Source organism: Hyperolius riggenbachi, chromosome 2, assembly GCF_040937935.1.
Source record: "Hyperolius riggenbachi isolate aHypRig1 chromosome 2, aHypRig1.pri, whole genome shotgun sequence".
Taxonomy (NCBI): Eukaryota; Metazoa; Chordata; class Amphibia; order Anura; family Hyperoliidae; genus Hyperolius; species Hyperolius riggenbachi.
In genome coordinates this window covers 287,229,032-287,249,865 of record NC_090647.1, presented here as the reverse complement: position 1 = coordinate 287,249,865, position 20,834 = coordinate 287,229,032, and the positions used below count along the sequence as shown (strand labels likewise).

Below are 20,834 nucleotides of genomic sequence, written 5' to 3'. Positions count from 1 at the left end.
TATAAAACTAAATGAAACAAGTTAAGTCATTCAAACACTGATAACACACCAGTCTTATGACACACTGTGCATGTTCAAAGCTAACATGTAGCATGTAGAGATGTGGCGAACTGTTCACCCGGCAAACATCTCTGGAGCTCTTACTACTTCCGGGTCGCACTGACCCGGAGTAGTACACCTGCGCTGCCCGGCTGAGCGCGTCCTAGATCGCGCTCCTGTTGCCGGGCACTCTGCGCATGAGCGTGATGTCATTCATGACGTCATGCACACGCGCAGAAAGTGCCCGGCAACAGGAGCGCGATCTAGGACGCGCTCCGCCGGGCAGCGCAGGCGTATTACTCCGGGTCAGTGCGACCCGGAAGTAGTAAGAGCCCCAGGGATTTGGAGATGTTCGCCGGTGAACGGTTCGAGAACCGTTCGCCACATCTCTGGTAGCATGAGACAGTCACTGGAATTAGAGCAAGAATGGGGGCCTTTGCAATGTGCCCAATTACATTTATTCCTAATTCAGCTACAATTGTCAATCTAATTCCAGAGTTACAGAAGAGATGTTTAAAAATCAATTTCAAACAAATATTTGCATGTTTATCAACTATATAACCCATATTGAAAAAAATAGCCTTTGTTTTTTTTTGTTTGTTTGTTTTTTAAGCCCACTATGATTTTGCGAGGAAATACAAATTTCACTTCTGTGCAACTAAGGCAACTGTACAAATTCCTCCTTTTGGTGTGGAGAACATGCTCTTGCATGCCAAATGTACTGCATAGAGCAAAAGGTAAATTGTCAGTGTCCCTTGGCACCAGCCTTATGTTACCTGAAATCAACCTAGAAATCGAACAAAGCTGAAGAAGAATAAAAAGAGAGGTTTTTTTTGGTTCTCTTTTTTAAAAAAAAAATGAATGTGCTCACATTTAAGTAAACAAAACAGGGATTTGTGCAAGAATGTTAAGCTTGAATTCACAGCAAATTGGGCTCACTTTTGCTTAGCAAAACAAAAGTTTGACTTCTTAAAACAGAAGGTATTTGTGATTATTCAGGTTGGAGTGAGCTCTGAGGCATCCCACAGTGCATCGCTGCAGAATATGCAAATCATGTCTTTGAGGTTCCTGAAAGCTAAACACACCTCCAGATCCGCTGGAATGAAACAAAGGCCTCAATTCATAAAATTCGAAATGAAGGAGGCACTCAACTGGCGTTTTTAAACTTGCGTTTATCAAAACAGTAGCCGACACCTAAACGCAAGTTTAAAAACACCAGTTGAGTGCCTCCTTCATTTCGAATTGTATCCTACTGGTGTGGAGTGGTGACCCACGGAGGGATTGTGCACCGGCGGACCAGGTGTCATACTTGGTGTGGAATCCCAGCTCAGCAAACCCCCTTTGCTTGTTGTGCCTCAATTCATAAAAGCATATGCGATAAAAAAAATGTGGTCGGGAGAATACTGCATTCTGTATTTTAGACTTTTGTGTGCGAATTCATAAACATTTTTACAGCTGTGATAGAAATGCGGAGATTTACCGAACTAAAGTGTCGGTAATAAGAATATTAGCTGGCTGAGTTGATACATTAATGAGTAGCTGGCTGAGTTATTACATTCCTGTTCTCAGTGCAGAGCCAGCATTACAATAAAAGAGGCATCCCCAACTTCCCTTTAGATGTGCATGTTTTGTTATACTGCCTCTGTTTGCCCTGAATTTGCGCTGAATCTGTCTATTAGTCTTTCCAAACAATATATTTAATTGCCACAGCTTAGAAGAACTTCAAGAAATGTTACACATGCAGGCTTTCTGATGTGAAATAGCATCTGAAAACAGGTACTCAACAGGTTAAAAAATACACCCAGGTGTATTCAGGGAAGCTTTGTTTGTTCCGATCACTCTGCTGCTGGCTTTTACACAGTCCCTTGCTCTTATTTCTCCCTTATCATCTCTTCATAGCAGGCGATATTCTCCATGTCATTACTGCCTGCTCTAATATTTATGAATTGACATTTACTGACATGTGCTGGAGGTGTACACCGCACAAGGTGGTAATTTACCTCACTGCTCAGGAATTTCAGTTTTTCATGCGGTAACTGCTTTTATGAATTGACATTTTGCTAAGTCCAGGGTAAAGTCAGCTGTTTTCAGCATTACTGCATGTGGGAATGCTTTATGAATCGAGGCCAATGTGCCAGCTTGTTAATATTACAGAGCCAAACCAATCCAACATGAATTTAGACTGTTTTGGATTGGTTGATCTGCATGAAAGCATGGCATGGATTAATTTGGCTCTATGGGGTAGGACTTGAAACACCCAGGGTTACAGATTGCCCAGCAAGTTCATAGTAAACCAGAAGTCCTAGGAGTGTGTAAGGGGCTGAAAGAGATCAAAAAGCTTCAGTTTTAACTATGCAGCAATGTATCTTTAAAAGATGGATAGTGAAACCTATAATCTGTGGAGTGCCCATGGTATGTACATGTGAGGAGGAATCTAATATTGAAAAGCCTTTGAGAGTAACATAAGAAATGATACATTTGGCATGTACTAGAGGCTGCAATGTATGCAATTAAGCCTTTGGTCCTCATCATGTGGTATGTTTACCCCAGGGGGTACTTCTGGTGGGTTCAGAAAGTGGTTTGACTTGATAAATTTAATTACACGCAACAAGTTTTGAATTTTTGAAAATGAAAAATCATTATGTAAAAAAAACTCAATGTTTTCTGGTTCATTTAAAGCAACAATGCATGCTTGGAGACCATCTACATACAATTTTGGTGCACTGATAATAAATGTATATGAGTGCAGTGATATATGAGATAACATTGCCTGTACCTTGGGGTACTCAGGCTTTCATTATGGCGCACATAACAAAAATACACACTTAACAGTGCATGTAAAAAATAATCCCTGCATTCTCCATTTTGTTTTCTGCCATTTTCTCTACTTCCTTGTATGGATATTATTATTAAAATGTTTTGGAACATATTTCATATATCGTGTCAGTTCTTCACCAGACATGTCATAATGAAATATTATTAAAAGTTATTTTTTTCACTTCAATCTGGAGCTAGTTATTTTCTAGATATAAGAAAGAGCACATGATGGTTCCAGCAACCCTGACAACAGTTTGCTGTTTTGGGGTACTGTAAGAATTTTCTTAAAGGGACTCCGAGCAGTGCAGAAACTATGGAAAGATGCACATCATTTTAAAGCTCTCTTTCTCCTCTTTCCAATGATATATAAACCGCCACCCTAGGCCTTTTAGTTTTCGCTATTTTCGCGATTGAATTTGCCGCGGCCGCGATTTCGATCGCGAAAATAGAGAAAACTAAAAGGCGTAGGGCAACGATTTAGGTGTCGTCAGAAAGAGGAGAAAGAGAGCTTTAAAATGATATTCATCTTTCCATAGTTATATTGTATTACACAGGGCGACTTTTTGTCAAAGTCAGCAGCTGCATTCAGCAGAATGGAGCTGCTGACACTGGGGAAAGTGTCGGCCTGTGTAATACAATGTAACTATGGCTTGATGGATATCATTTTAAAGCTCTCTTTCTCCTCTTTCTGACGACACCTAAATCGTCGCCCTACGCCTTTTAGTTTTCGAAATCGCGGACGCGGCAATTTCAATCGCGAAAATAGCGAAAACTAAAAGACGTAGAGTGGTGGTTTATATATCATTGGAAAGAGGAGAAAGAGAGCTTTAAAATGATATGCATCTTTCCATAGTTTCTGCACTGCTCGGAGTCCCTTTAAGGAATTGTTTGCATAATTAGGAAAATCTTCGGCCCACTAGAGCACTTTCAGCAGGGTTCTGGAATTGAATGGAGTTGATCCCACAGTAGCCATTATGATTTCCCGAAATTACAATCTCTGTGCCTGCAGCATTTTTGGAGCATTTGTGCTTCAATACAAAGTATAGGAAAACCGTTTTGCATTCACTGTACAGCGCATTTTTGCAGTGCTTTCACTACTAAAAACGACTTGTTGTAATGGAAGGCTGTCTTAGCATCAAATATAAATATGTATATACAGTATATATATAAGACACAGACAAGAAAGGAGATCCACATTTTTATCACTGTCAGCATGATTAAAATCTAGTACAAAATAAAAAAAAAAATCAGCATTCTGCTGTCCTGGAAGTTTTCTGCGGACATTCATCAGCTGTATCTGAGATACGGTAGCTCTCCAAAGCCAGCTCAGCAGTAGCGAAGGTTATAAATTTGAACATGTTGGGGAGTTAGTTGAAATTAATACACAGTTATATTAAAAAGGGCACCAAACACAAATGGTGACAATGGAACTGGTCCAAGGAGTGTGTGCTGTATTGAAAGCTGATGATATGTAGCTCTGAAAGGATACTATACTGGCATTCATTCAATTCTGATCACATTTTATTTTTGAAATGTTAAGAAACTGCTTATGAACTGTCTTTTATTGTGTAAGGCTTGTTCAGCAGAGATTAATAAAGACTCTGATTGTTCTAAGTGGTAAGCCTAGATGGTTGTGGAGGCTGGTTAGGCTGTCTCTGCTGAAAATCTGGCCTATGTACAATGGCCCCAATTGCATCAGCGAGAGACTGGTGTGTCATCTTGGCTGTGCACAGACTAAAGCAACTAATGTATTTTTGGACTATAATGCAGCCCATACACTCAGCCGATTTTCTGGCCGACCGATCGATCGCGGTCGATCGATCGATCGATCGATCGCAAATCGGTTGGCCAATCGACCGATCGACGGCCGATTTCGATCGATTTCGATGGATTTCCATCGAACTAGCAGGGTGGAAAATTTAGGTCGATCTGATGAGATTGCTTATCAGTTTGCATTGGCCTTAATGGAAATCTGATGGCAAAAAAATGCCATCAGATCGAATTTCAACAGATTTCAAACTGAAATCTATTGGAATTCTATCCTGGTAAAAAATGTTCTAAAAACGCATCAGATAGATCATCAGATGCATTTCTTATCTATCTTCTGCCAATCTGACGAGTGTATGGGCACCTTAAGACTCACACCCAAAGGTAGAGGAAAAAGTCTCTGCATCTTATAGTCCAAATGCAGGGTGTTCCTGACTTGTGAAAGCCTGCCAATATGAACCTCCAACCCACCGCAATGTCGGCGACTCCCTGTAATGTTCCCATACAGAGGAGGACACAGGGCCAAATAAGGATATGAGGACAAATGGAGGATGCAGGGGGACACAATGGGGCATAGAGGAGGACACAAGGGGGACAGAGGTGAACACATGGGGGACACAGGAGGACACAAGGGTTCCAGAGGTGGACACAGGGAGACACAAGAGTTACAAGGGGGCATGAACTACAAAGGGGGCATAATAGACAAGATGCCCCTTCGCCATGGATGCACCAGGTTTAGTATATATTTTTTTCCTCTGGTTTTATCCTCTAAACCTAGGTGCGTCTTATGATCAGGAGCGTCTTATAGTCTGAAAAATATGGTATTTCCTACTTACAGATCTATGCCTCTCCATTTTGGGACACACCATTGCCCCTTTTGCATCGCTGGCCCACAAGCTGGTGGCTTATCTGTACAAAACCTGGCCCCAAACTGATTCCTGAGAGATTTTTTAATCTAGCTTCAGACTCACGTTAAGTTGGAATACAGGGAAATCCCCACCAGGGTTTTCTCGTTTCCTATGTTTTGGGGCTTAGCCAAATCAAACGTGTTTCTCTTATTTTAGTAAACTGCAGAAAATGACATTATTTATTTTACAATATTTACATCAATATATACTGTTTGTCCTTGAATTGTTTTGTTTGTGTCTGTTAACCAACTGCCAAGTTAAATTCCTTGTAAGTGCAACCTTACTTAGCCAACTAAATTGATTCTGATCCTGATGAACAGTACACCAATTGATAGTACAGGTCTTTAAAATGAAAAGAAAAAATGGTCAAAGGAAATGATACAGTATACACACATGGTTGAAGCATTTTTGGGGTACATGCAAGCTGCATTGAACAAATCACTTTGCTAAACCTTGTGGGATTCACAATCTAGATACACCGCTTGCATATGTAGTGTGGATAATGGATAGTCTTTGCTTGTCTGTCCAATTTTCTGTTATAAAAGGAGCTTTCTCTTACAGTACCAATGGACTTGATATATACATCTGTGTGCTTGATTGATGCCGACCTGTTTGTTCAGTTTCTGGAGTGTATTATTTACTGAATGGATGATTGATGTCTATAAAAAACTCAATGCTGGATTGGATTAGCTTGTTCAAACAATGATGGATTCCACAAGTATGTGGGAGCACTGGCCTGTTACAAATGAAGGTTCCTTTTTCATGCTCTGCATGTTGGCTATTTAAAAATGACTAGGCTATGGGTATCTTAAAATACAATGTCACAGAGTATTGCATGTCCATACACAGTTCTTGATACAAACATAATTTTAGTCACAACCTTTGCAAGAGCACAGATAGGCTATGAATGATGGATGGATGGATGGGTAGCAAGGAAGATATATTTATTAATTACTTCACTAGCTACCAAATCTGTATAAACGTAAAGAGGAACTTTAACTCAGGATTGAACTTCATCCAAATTAGTAGCCAATACCACCTTTCCCGTCAGACGTCTGTACCATTTATTGAATAGATCATCAAGGACATCTCTATGGTTGATGTTGCGGTGAAACCCCTCCCATAGTGTGATGCCAGGACCATGGCCCTGACAGTTAACTGTCTGTGAACCTGTTTCCAACTGCCAAGCAAGCAGTATCTCCCTCTGTGCAAACCTTTAGCCTATCACATTGTTAGTGGGTGTGTTTAAAGATAATGGCAGTTGATACTATCTGGGTTTTTTTTTCATGTCTGCCAGTAGCAATGATGATGACCCACAGGCTCAAGATGGATCAAACAACATGAACAGTTACACGGCAAGTATCAATATTTTTTTTTATCTGCATTTTATTTTTTAACTTCTCAACGTTGCAATGTACCCACCCACACACACAACCAGCCACTGTCTTTCGGTAACATTCCTGTTTAAATGCCCACAGTGAAGATGTTAGGTTTCTTTTTATGTCCATATATGGTCAGCTTTAATTCCCTGGGTTGGACTGACTGATACAATGCATAATTGCATGACTCCTTGGCTATTATATGGAAAAAGAGGAAGTTCATTGCTTGCACTGTCTCTCTACATCTTCCAAAGGAGTGGTAATACAGTAAATTCTAGGCTATACAGTTACTAATAATACTAATTATAACAATTCATTATCCACTTTCCATGGCAACCGCTCTTTCAAAAATCCTCTGGCATAATAATCAGCTCTGAAAAGTTGTATAATATTCATCAATACTTCCTTACCCCAAAGAAAATTAGGGGTGGATACTTTTCAGTGATAAACTTTTTTAAATCCTGCATGGTCTCCTCATGTAACTATTGCTGTCAACTGCAAAGTATGTCCACAGAATACATGAGCAATGCAATTCAATGAAATAAAATAGTGTATGTTCTCATTAACACAAACATGCAATGCTTGAATAACTTTCAGTGCACAGAATAGGTGAACTCTTCCCAATAGAATACTGAACATTTAATCCAGCATTATTGGCTCTGAGTTAAAGAGGAGCTGTTAGGTATAAGGTCTCAGAGAAAATAAACACATATATCAGTAGCTAAAGATTGGCTGTACTTACATTACATATGCATTTCACTGTCCACGTTTGGATTTCACAGAATTTGTATATAGTATATGCAGAGAATGATGCTCCTGACAGCCCATGGCAGGTTCCATGTTTGTGAAGCCAAATGTGTCGTCATGTCCTGCCTGCTTCTGATCACAGAGGAGCTAGTACAGAATAACACAGTGTGCAGTGAATATTAATGAGCCATGTGGCTAGGAACAATAGCGGACTGCTGCAGAGTAATCTTCCCGGAGATTTATCTGTGCTGTGGCTGGACTGCGTTAGAAGCTGCTGAAACTTGATCCCGTCTTCTCCTTAGCAGCCGAGGGGAGGGCCCCAGAATGCTTTGCAGTATGGAATGCGGCTTGCGTCCTCCTTAGGAGCTTAGATGTGCTGATAAGCACACATTAAATGTAAGAGAGATCTTTATCTTTAGTAATGTCTTTTTGGCTTCTGTCTAAACTGTTTAACACAGGAGAATAGAGGTTTAAATTAGCTTCTGCAGCCTGACAGTTACTCTTTAATATTTTAATGCCTTATCCAGTTTTCTCTTCTGGTAGCTATTGTGAAGAACCGTACACACGTTGGTCTGCACTCCTCCCCCTCTATAGCAGCAGTAATTGTGCATGTGTATGCACCTTTACTGTTAAAGAGCTATGCAAAATAAAGACAATGAGAGCTTGGTTTAATTCATCACATGTTGCACAAGATATATTGTAACAGCAACAACACTAGTTTGTTTCGGGCCAGGCTCTTCATCAGGCCGTAGAGCAGAGCCGGATTAAGGCTAAATGGGGCCCTAAGCAAAGTAACTGATTTGGGCCCCACCATCATGTCGTAATAGAATCAGAAGATGCAGCTGCACAGCAACATGCCGCTCACACCGGGGCAGCCGAGCTACTGGTTGCTATGGGCAATAGCCCGCTTTCCTCTGTGGGTGCACAATGCAGGGAATAGCAGCGGCAAACTGCAGAGTGAGAGATGAATGGCTGGGACATTTGCACTCAGGGGCTGGGGCACGCCTGTGAAGAGGGCGCCAGATATCACAGCAGCAGCACTTTCCCCCTGCATCTCCAGCCTGGCAATAGCAGAAAGCTCTGGACACTGCCAAACCGGAAGCCGTTCCCCAGACAGAATTACATAACCACCCCCACCACTGAACAACCGATTTCCTCCCAAACTAGACAGCCACCATGCAGCCTCCATCCCAGTGAATACAATAGTCCAGCAGAGAAGGCAGCCGCAGTGGGGGAGAATGACAGCACCAGATGACTCACATTCACCTATTGCGATCCAAGCAATAGAGGCCCCGTCATCCGGAGTCCATCTGTCTCCTCTAGAGTGCTGCCTCTCTGTTATTACTACTATTACTACTTCCTACTTCCTGTCTGATCTGAGAATCAGGAAGTTCAGAGCGAGCGGCTGCACTGTAGAAGAGACAGATGGGTTTCAGATGACGGGATCTCTATCGCTTGGATCATGGATAGGTGAGTGAGCGTTTGCCATCTGCTGCTATCATTCTTGCTGCAGCTGTGGTTCTCTGTGGGAAGGGAGGGAGGAGTGGGCAGCTACAGTGTGCACAGTAGCAGGAGGGGGACCTAGGAGGAGAGCCAGGCTCTGAAGACAATCAGCAGTGCACAGCATCATTTGATAAGACAAGACAAGACAAATAACATTTATATTGCGCTTTTCCCCGCAAAGCGCCAGAGCTGCAGCCACTAGGATGCGCCATATAGGTAGTAGCAGTGTTAGAGAGACTTGCCTAAGGTCTCTTACTGAATAGGTGCTGGCTTACTGAACAGGCAGAGCCGAGATTCGAACCCTGGTCTCCTGTGTCAGAGGCAGAGCCCTTAAAGGGACTCCGAGCAGTGCCTGTGGGTATGCCTTTAACCACTTAACAACCAGCCACCGGTCCCACCTGTGTTTCCATGGAAACGGCCGCTCGAAGTTTCCTGTCAGTTCACGGAGCGGGGTTCCGTGAACAGCCTGCGAGCCTCCGATCGCGGCTCGCAGTCTAAATGTAAACACCCAGGGATGTAATCCCAGCAGCGCCGCAAAGGAGATCGGCGATCCCCGGCCTTTGATTGGCCGGGGATCGCCGCCACCTGATAGGCTGAAGCCTATCTGAGGCGGTACAGGATGGATCGCTGTCCTGTACCGCCTATATTGAGAAGGGGAGGGAGGGAAGGAGAGGGAGGGGGGAATATCGCTGCGGAGGGGGGGTTTTGAGTGCCCCCCTGACTAGGCACAACTAGGCGGCGGCAATCACCCCCCAACAGGACATCCCCCTAGTGGGAAAAAAAGGGGGGCAAGTCTGATCGCCCTGCCTGCCACCTGATCTGTGCAGGGGGCTGAAGAGCCCACCCAGCACAGATCACACAAAACAGCGCTGGTCGTTAAGTGGTTAAGCATACCCACACCTAATTAATTACATCCTCACACCTACCAGCATGATGTTTGTAATTATATCCCCCTGGGTTCCTTATATTTCATTGCATTGTGCTGAATCGAGCTGCCGACGTTGGAGAAAAGTCGTCCTGTTTAATACAACGTAACTATGGAAAGATGCATATCATTTTGAAGCTCTCTTTCTCCTCTTTCCAATGATAGATAAACTGCCACACTACGCCTTTTAGTTTTTGTTATTTTCGCGATCGAAATTGCCATGGCCACGATTTCGATCGGGAAAATAGCGAAAACTAAAAGGCATAGGGCGGCGGTTTATATATCATTGGAAAGAGAAGAAAGAGAGCTTTAAAATGATATGCATCTTTCCATACTTACTGCACTGCTCAGAGTCCCTTTAACCATTATACCATCCAGCCACCGCTGACAGGATGGCGAGGGCTGGTTTATGTGCTGATGGGGCCGTTTTGACTCTAAATGGGGCCCCAAGCGACTGCTTTTGTTGCCTGTTTGGTAATCCGGCCCTGCCGTAGAGTGCCAATTAGATGCATCCATCCTACTGCCAAACTGGACTACAAGAAGAGGAGTGCTGAAATCAGGGCCAGCCTTAGGTTTCACAGCGCCCTGAGCAAAATCTGATTTTTGTGCCCCCCTTCATCCTCTTTACGCATGCGCGCACACACACGCACTCACATGCACACAGGCCCACATGCAATTTATCTTTTCTCCTGAGATATCTCCTAGGACAGTGGTTCCCAACTTTTTTGACGTCATGACACATCACGCAAAATGCTCAGATCTCCGTGACACGTCATACTGTTAATAACCACAAATGGATGGAAAGAGTGCATTATCCTGAATATACTTAAAAATGAAGGCTAGAACCTTTCAGGAATATTAATAAAAAAAGTCAGTGGGACAGTTAGCTCCCCCCCCCCGCCCATTTAGAATGATAGCACAGCACTGACAATTTGCACCACGCGTTATAGCTGCAGTGCGCCCCCCCCCCCCAAAAAAAAAGTCCCCCGATCTCACGTGTAGGTGCCCTCAATATAGGTTGCCAAGCATAGGTGCCCCGAGTATAGGAAGTCAGTTGAAGGTCTCCATCACCCCCATAGATAGCCAGGCGTAGGTGCCTCCAGTATAGGTAGCCAGGTGTTGGTGCCCTCAGTAAAGGTAGCCAGCTATAGGTGCCCCCAGTATAAGAAATCAGGTGTAGGTGCCCTCAATATAGGTAACCAGCTATTAGGCGCCCCGTTGGAAGCCAGCGCCCTGAGCGCCCGCTCTGGTCGCACAGGTCAAAGGCCGGCTATGGCTGAAATGAATCTTTTTTTTTTACCTGTTTTGGCCTGGATGCTGATAGTTGAGTGAATGGGTGTATATAGGTGTATGGTTGACTGTGTGTGTGTGTGTGTGTGTGTGTGTGTGTGTGTGTGTGTGTGTGTGTGTGTGTGTGTGTGTGTGTGTGTGTGTGTGTAGGTGGGTGGCTGGGTGCGACACACACACACACACACACACACACACACACCATACATTCCTCAGTCATGCATGCACAGCAATAAACTGCAGCTTAGGGAAACCAGAGCAGCACCTGCAGGGGCAGAAATAGCAGAGCAAAGGGAGGGACCGAAAAAGATCAACTGAGTGTAGAGCTGATGTTGCCCCCTACAGCCTACTGCCCTGAATCATGTGATTCAGTCTGCCCCATGGTAGGGCTGCCTCTGCTAGTGTTGTTCTTCTTTTTGCTGTGTTTTGCCTAACTATATCATCCTCTACTTGTAGTTTACATGTAACAAGTGATGAATCTGCCTCAGAAGAGGATTACGTACTTTTGAAAAATCGATGCAATAAAATAATTGGATACAGATTACCTTGTTTCAAATTGATTGATATATCCTTATACTAAAAAATAATAATAATACTTGATAATAGGTGTGGTGGAACACCAGAAGGATAGGATTGTTGAATATAGTTGGATCTCTGCTATATAAGTATTACTTAATAGCAAGCAAGCATTTCCTCTTTTCTCTATAATTTGTGAGATCCAACTGATTTCGGTCTTTTAAAAATGAAAGTGACAGAACTTCAGAATACTTACTCTAACTGTCTATGATGGGATGAGTGCCAAAACCACAAAAAAATAGTTAGTGTTCTTCTGTGTAAATCATGGAGAAATGTATGCATACTGGACAGTTTACTGAAGAGAATGCATCACATTTACTGCAAAATACCTGGTGCACTTGCTGTAGCTTTTATATGCAGCTATGGGGGGGGGGGAGGGGGGGGCATAATGGAGATTGAGATAGGACTGCTGGGTGTGTAGAAAAATCAGAATAAGTGGGTAATTCTTGCAACTCTCCACTGGCCAAGGAAGGGAAGTCATGCTAGTGAATGGAAGTTACTAGGTACAGGTCCATTAGCTAATGACTTGTCAGCAGCCACAGAGGTTTTTTTTGTTTTTTTTAAGTATGGTTTTAATTTCTTGGTTTATATTTCCATGTTAGGTAAACATTTTGCTCATCCCTATTATCTCCAATACACATTAGATAGTAGACCTATCTACCATGGTTGTGTCTAACCTCTGATCAATGAGAAAAGAAGCACACTCTGCACACATCAGAATCAGTGTTTCTTATATAAGAGTAAGGATGAAAAGGAGTTCGAGGCTTCCTGATGAGGAGGCGGTTTAAGAATATCCTTCCTTCCAATCACTTTTCCCTCCAGAAGGTCGAGGGCTTCAGCCAATAATGTCAAAGACATACAGCCACTGTTCAATCTCTTTGTGAACAAAAAGAATCTGGGGCTTATCTTGTAATGCCTGTATGGAGCTGAGGCAGTGCTATTGTACTGTAAGAGTTATTACGCTTTACGCAAAAGACCATGTACCCTAAGGGCCCTTTTACACTTAATCAGTTGCTCTCAGTTACAACTGAAAGAAAACTGATTTTCAAAGTAAATCCCATGTTTTCCTATGGCACATTTCACACTTAACGCGTTTTAACTGAACTCTTCTTCCCAATGCATTGGTATGGAAAAAACGCGTACCTAAGCATACTAACGCACACTAACACACACCAACTGATTAAGAGTAAAAGGGGCCTAAGCTAAGGCCATCTTGCATACTGCCTATTTTTAAAGTAGTCTTGGACCAGAACATGCTTTTTTTGGCTACGAATAAAGGTGGCCACTAATGTAACAATCTTGATTGAACAATCCTTCCACGTGTTTGAGAGACTAGATAAAGTATCATTCGTAGACACCTTAGGATGCACAAACTTCCAATTCTGATTGGTCAATGATTGGCTTACTTCACCACTTCCATGAAGTATGCAAGCTTATCTAACCAATCTGTTCATAGCATTCAAATCTGTGGCCTGCATACTACATGGAGGTAAAAAATTGGCCAATGTTTGTCCAGTTAAATTTGAATGTGTGTACGCACTGATTTCATACCAGTCATAAGCCTGGTACACACTTCATGATTGTCATATCACTGACTCATTTCACCACTTCCATGTAGTATACGGTTTACCTACACACTATTCAATATCTGTTGACACTCATACTACACAGAGGTGGTAAAATTGGTCAGTGATTGGACAATCATAATTGAAAGTGTGTAAAAGACTTTAATTGCCTCTCAATCTGTTGAAATAAAGAGCATGTGATTTGATGCAGGCAACCAAAACCAATTAGGAGTCAAAGGTTTAACTGATCAAGGCCTATCGCCCCCTCTCTCACATGGCAATGCTTTAGCCTTTGTATTGGTGCAGATAACAAATGATGACATCAATAGGGGATGTGCCTGCCCATACTGTCACTTCATGAAGTGCAGATCTTCAGACTCCCATTAATCAAATGGGACCCTCAGCGGATTGCAAACTACGTTTTCCAGGCTAGAAGTAAATAAGGTAGCTATGAAAACAGGCTTACTTTTACTGGCCATCATGGATTTGTTCGATAAAGTCTGAATCTGTAATAGCTGACTGCAAATGGAAGGGGTGGGGAGATGTAGGGTATCTTCTTATATAATCAAGTGGAACTTTTGAATCCAATGCCATTTAATATGGGTGCTGGATTCTGCTGGCAGATTATTAGTTTACCATGCTCACTGATCCCCCTATATTGTCTTTAGAACAGTTCTTCTGCCTACTCATGCCTAACATTAACCCTTCAGCCAGTAAGCCTCCCCCTGTGAACCCCTACCTAACACCTAACACTTTCCTACTCCTAATATAAACCACTTCCTACTCCTAAACCTAACCTCCTCCCAATGTAAACTCATTCCTACACCTCACTTTAACCTCTCTCCAATGTAAACCTGTTTTTACAGCTAACTGATACCTCCTCCCAGTGTAAACCCCTTCCTACACCTAGCTCTTTCATGCTCACAATATAAACCCCTTCCTACACCTAACCCTAATATTCCTATCCTCTCCAATGCCTTCCCTAATTCCTACCCATAGCCTCTTCATCTTGCAGATCCCTTCCCTAACCTCATAAAACCTAGCAGGTAAATTGAATCTCTCCATACAGTATCTCTAAACCCTAACTCTCCCAAAATGTCAACCAAACCAACCCTAACTACTATACACTTTAAAACATTTTCATCCAGAGTCTAATCCGTCACAGTCAAGTAAGGAGGATAACAGCCCAGAGCTGGTACCCAAATCATACACTTGGAGCTGATAACCTGCAGTTGCTCTATGGTAGTGCCTGGACAACTGGGAGTTAAATGAATGCATTCATATAAACATTTTTTTCTCTAGGTATAATATGCTGCATGACAAATGGCTTGAGTTAGTCACAGATAAAACATGAAAAGGTAGTACATAACATCAAAAACACTGTCAGTATTCCAGGTTTTTTCATGCCTTGTAAGCCTTGAATGAAATCATCCCTAAACCAGTGTCCATTGTTGAATAACTGGCAGCACTGTTCAGAGCAAATAACCTTCTACATATAATGTGCTGCGTTTAATAAACTGTGCACCCTCCCCCCCCCCCCCCCCCCCCACACACACACACACACAGGATTGTGCTACTGTTAAGAAATCCATAATCTGGTGATTCCCTTCATTTTTGAAAATTTCGAGAATGCTTCAACCCCTGATTATAATGTAATATTCCTCCATCATTATATTAAACTCACCACAAAGGCCTGGCAGTGGAAGACAATTACCCCACTGTGACCTTTCCTAATATCTTAGCCTTTTTGGTCTAAAAAAAGAAGTTTCCTTTGTCAGTAGCAATTATCTGAAAGTTTCTTCAGCGGTACATGAGTTGAAATCTATGACTCTCAACGCCACCAAATTTTATGTATTAGTGAAAGGACTTTAGATGGATTAAAAACATCAATTAACTGTGCCAGGGGGATTTATGACACCTTACAAGAGATTAAATGGTAAAAATGTCCCAACAATTTGATCACACACAGTACTGGAAACCTTTTCTAGGAAACATGACAGAATGAAACCACATTTAGATTAGAGCACTTGCTCTTTCTCTCCCAATGTAGAACACATATAGATTAGAATAGTAGATAGATTGATTGATCACTAGATAGATAGGTAGATGGATAGGATTGTAGGCAGCTCACCTATTTTCAGATATAAAATAGGGCTTATTTCATTGGGAACATGCAGAGGAAGCAGATTGTAACATTGCACATTAGCCTGTCTTGCTTAGAGATAAACAGAGAAACCAGAGGGGAAATCTGCATTTGCTGCATGTGTGTCACCACCAAAGGTCTACAGAGGAAAATGAGTAAATAAGAAGCTGAAACAGATTACGGTCTCTGACTGCAGATTCCCAACTTTGCTGATGTGTGGCTGATGATTCATCTAAACCAGGAGCATAGAAGCCCAGAGAGGGTAACTGCAAAAATAGAAATATCCACTGGAGCAACATGGAACTTATAACCCCTACTAGGGCAAAATCACTCCTGGCCTACCATTAAACACGTGATGATAGCCATGTCTCAACCCCCATCATCCTGGATCCATCAAAATCATCCCTTAAAGAAAACCTTTCCAAGCCAGGAAAACACAGACCAGAGCATCAAGACCACAATCAAAACATGTAAGGACCACAGATGACTATTTCTGCGCTCATCTTGCAACCACTTCTCCTGTATTTTTCTAATAAAGAAACTCAACTTGGCAGCTGGGTGTCTGTATCTCTCAGATTTGAACACAATCATATATGCCCAAACCATTACAATATAGTACTGCCTGATTCACAATTGTTGTGTTTGGTGCCTTGATCTCGACTTGTGTGGTGTCTCCATTGTATTGAAAGATATGCAGGCACATTTACCTTGTTTCCGTGGGTTGCAAATCAGCTTGGTTGAATGACAGGCCTGGCACTAAGTAGCACAATACAGCATGTACCCAAGCACTGTGAGAAGGAGGTAGGTACTCTCCCACAGAGCAAATCGAAGGATGATAGAAGAAATATACTGCAATATATGGTGGCAGAGCATTTCAAGCAGTGTGCAAACCCACTACATGGTGACTGATGACACAGAGCCCAGTGTCGGTGGAACACAATCCCCACTTCCCAACACACAGCACCGACTTGGGCTCCTCAGTTTCTTACCTGGTCGCTGTTAGCAGTACTTTCTAAGATTGGAGGCTGTATCCTGCCGCCTGGGATGTCCCATGATCCGGGGTATTATTCTTTCCAGATAAAGCTTCACATGTTTCCACATAAGTTTATTCCTGAGGAATGCTTCAGCCACTGTCTGCACTCTTTACACAGGACTGGGGTGTATGGGAAGACAATCTGAGCATTTATGACGTGCCTGTGTATTGGAGAGCTATTGATTATGCTCCTATCGCTGTCTATGGTGCCGAAGCAGTGTTTGCTTTTAATAAGGTGCATGTAACATTTCTGGTACAATTTACAGGGATGCTAAAGATGCAAATAAAGGAGCACTGCGATCATTATCTATCTATCTATCTATCTATCTATCTATCTATCTATCTATCTATCTATCTATCTATCTCATCTGATGGTGCTGTTCGTGCCTTTCAGTGTGACACATAAGCATCTATGGCTATTTGAACACTTGAATCGTGTCTCATCTGTTGTACAGATCTCTTTATTCAATGTGAAATGGTGTGTGCTGCTAATCCCAATCTGTCGTGTGCTTCTACGTATTCAATCTCAGCGTTAATTAGTATTTTGATCCGATTCGAATCACTGAAGTCACCTAGTTTGCGTAATTAGTCCACGGTTGGCTGGGTGCCCAGACATGTACATTGGGTCTGCTAAGAATGTATACTTTGTGTTGACAAATGAAATGCAGTCTTATCAGTTTGGCTGGCGTGTGACCAGGGAGACATGAAACAATACTGCGATTGTAGTCATTTTCTTACAAGTGTGTGAGCATGCATTAGAATGTGCCGTGTGCTAGCGAGGATGGGGTAACAGTGAGAAGTAGTGTGTGGCTTTAGCACTGCATGTGTGACTAGTGTGCTGCTACCTTCTTCTGCACTAGTCTTTGCAGGTGACACCACAGCTCCTGGAAAATGGGTGACACTTTCCACTGTACGTGTCTGTAGAACTCTTGCACTCTGGTACCCGGTATGTATATGCCACACCATGTACTGTATATCTCCACCCAGCGAAAAGTCAGTTTCACATCACAATCTCTGTGGTCCTGATGAGGGAGCTTGGATGCAGCCTGGGGCCAGAATTCCGGTGCAATCTGCGATGCCCGTGCCTAGTGTTGGCTTCTCGATGCCAGCAGGATCCCAGTGCCCGCTGCTGTCTCCGGGGGTGATGCTGTCTGTATGTGTTTATCCAATGCCAGTCCTCAGTGTCCCGGTGTCAAGCTGTGATTTTAGTGTCAGTCTCCAATGTAGGATTCCAGAGATCAGGTGATGGATAAAGACAGGCCCTGTGCAATATGTCCAGCACTGCCAGATGTGCCCACGTCTGTAGGTCTGCCCCCGCTCGAAATCTTCAGTACCCTGTGTGTTTGTACCAGGCTCAGTCTATCGTCTCCTCCATCTCTTCGCTCTGCACACTCTTCTCTGTATCCCTCCTCCCTCTTTCACTAGTCAGTCTCTCCCTCTCCATCCCTCCTCCCTCCTCGCACTACCTCCTCCTTAACTCAGTATTTCTCTCTCCATCTCTCACTCACTAACATCTCCTTCTCTTTTTCTCATTATTGTGCTTTCCCTTACTGTTTTTTTCTCCTTTACTCTCTGGTCTCACATTGCCTTTCCTCCATATCGTCCTCCCAAATAGATTTTAGCATTCTCCCATTTCTCCTTGTTTCAGCACCATCTACTGCTTCTCCGCATGACCCACGCTATAAACTTTGTGCTCCTCTGATCTCATTGGAGGTTACGCGTTCACATTAGAGGGTAACTAGATGCGATAATTGGAATAGGTTAACAGCGGGGGAAATGGAAACGATGACCCGTATAACATCCCATTCTGTTTCATAAAATTGTGCATGCATGCTAAGAGCGTTATAGAAGTGACCCCCCCCTCTCATTTGATATCAGAGAAAACAGTACAGTTCCAGAAAGCAGCACACTATTAATGCATTCAGAAGTCTAGCTACGACACTTGCTGCCACAATGCTGTCTTCATATGCAACAAACATACTTGATCTCCATTATCGTAAAATGCACTGTATACTGCATCTCATATTGTCATCTTTCTGGGACTTAAATGGTAACTCAATCGTTTTGACTTGCGCTCATGATTTGCCGCTCCTGCAGGAGGTTTCTGAGAAAGAGCCACACATTCTCCAGTGACAGGTGACAACGTCACATTAGCGAGATGAATAATGTGTCACATTTGTTTCTGAAACTGTTGTGCTGACATGACATTTTGCTGTTTTACGATAACAATGTTATCTCAGCAAGAGGGGTCCCAGAGGGGTCATGCCTCATTATTATGTTCTTCTAGATTTAAATAGGTGGTCCCTAGCTGAAGAAGTGACAAGAGGTGCTTCTCTCTAGTCTCCAAAAGTTCATGATTTGATGGAAAGAGGTTCCTGTAAAAATCTTTAAAAAAGGAGAATTTATGATTGGAGTAAATTAAAGAAACATGACGATTAGTTAATTAAGACAGGTGCAAAGAAGAAATGCGCAAAAAAAGCAACTGCCCAAAATAACCAATGAGGTTTTACAGAGGGTATCATCCACAAGGCAAACCTAGGCATTGACCTAGGGCCTGGAAATAGACTAGGGGCCGGGTGGATGCTAGCTAGTGTTGGGCGAACAGTGTTCGCCACTGTTCGGGTTCTGCAGAACATCACCCTGTTCGGGTACTACTGCTGAACCGCCCGCTGCCCGGCCTCCCTCAACGCGTCACTCTCCGGACTCCTCCTCCTCAGTCACTCACTTCACAGTGCCGCCCACTGCCAGCCACCCACTACCACCGGACCGGTACTTCCTGAAACTTTTGTATGGGGAAGCGGGCAGAGGAGGAACCCTAGCGGAGGGGGTGGGGGGAATTTCCGCCCCCCCCCCCCCCCCGCGATCGGGGCATGCTCCCCCCTTATGCCTGCGACCCCATAGGGCCCCCAAAAGCGGGATGTTCGGGGAGTTCGGGGTTCGGCCCGAACATGCCGAACATTGCGGCCATGTTCGGCGAACTTTCCCGAACCCGAACATCCAGGTGTTCGCCCAACACTAATGCTAGCGCCCACAAAAAGCCAGGTGACCATCAGCAGTGGGCAAAAACTGCTGTCTTGCCCAGGGCCTAATTTCATTTTAATCTTTTACTGAGGTTGTAACTATTTAACAAAGTAAGAATTGTGAATGGTTTGTCCAACTGTCACGCATTTATGTCATTTCACCTTCCACCTGTCTTGATATATGATGATCCACAGAGTACCATAGCAACCGATCAGCTACTGTTACTGTATTCTATTGGTTCAGTTACCCAAATCTGGCAATTCTTCCATTTAACACTGCAGCGGTTGCACCTTGATACTGTTGCGATTCCTCCACGATTACGCTACAGGTATATGGATGTCATTGTGTTGCTTTTGTGATTTACAATGTAAGGAAAAAAAATGTGTGTGAAAACATTTTGAATTACCGTATTGTGAAGGAATTGCAAAGTGGCGCAAATTGCTATACGATTCTCCTGTGCTTCTATACTTTGTATAGGAGGCCAATCGCACAAAAAATGCAATAGGCACAATTGCAATCAGGTAAAACGATGTTGCAAAAGCAGCGCCAGTAGCGTACCAAGGAGGAAGCAGTGAATTGGGCCATCCCAGGTTCACCATGGTGGAGGGCGACACCCAAAGTCCCGTGGAGCTGCTCGCTCATGCCCTGCCACTGTGCCTCTGCCCCAGAGTCCTGTGATGTCTCGGCTGAGATGCAGAGTATTGTGCATGCGGAAGCCGTGCTCTGTTATTTTACCTGTTCAACCTCCTATAAACGCTCAGCTCACCCTCTAGCGGCAGCATCACTTCCTGCACTGGTGTAATAACATGATGCAGGAAGTGATGCCAGGAGGAGAGCAGTCATAGTCATAGTTTTATGTCACACCATAATATTGTTACCTAGTTAAGATGAAATGGGGCCCTAGGCAAGATAGCAGTTTTTGCCCACCATTGATGATCATCTAGCTTTTTTTTTACTAAGATTTGGCGGGAGTTAGCATCCATCAGGCCCCTAGACTCTCTCCAGGCCCTCGACAGCTGCCTAGGTTTGCCTTATGGATGATCCGGCTCTGTTATTACCCAACATATTTTATGTCTCACCATATTATTAATATATATTTATTTAGCGCTGACATCTTCTGCAGC

At 43.2% G+C, this 20,834-nt stretch overlaps 1 protein-coding gene across 14 annotated transcripts in view; it reads right to left on the bottom strand.

Annotated features, from left to right (window-relative positions):
* Positions 1 to 18,077, bottom strand: part of ADGRB2 (adhesion G protein-coupled receptor B2) — a 751,710-nt gene extending 733,633 nt beyond the window's left edge. For all 14 annotated transcript variants that reach the window (XM_068268896.1, XM_068268901.1, XM_068268898.1 and 11 more), the window contains exon 1: positions 16,646 to 18,077. The gene's annotated coding sequence lies outside the window, so the exon portion shown is untranslated. The remainder of the gene's footprint in view (positions 1 to 16,645) is intronic.
* Between the last annotated feature and the right edge of the window lie 2,757 nt (positions 18,078 to 20,834).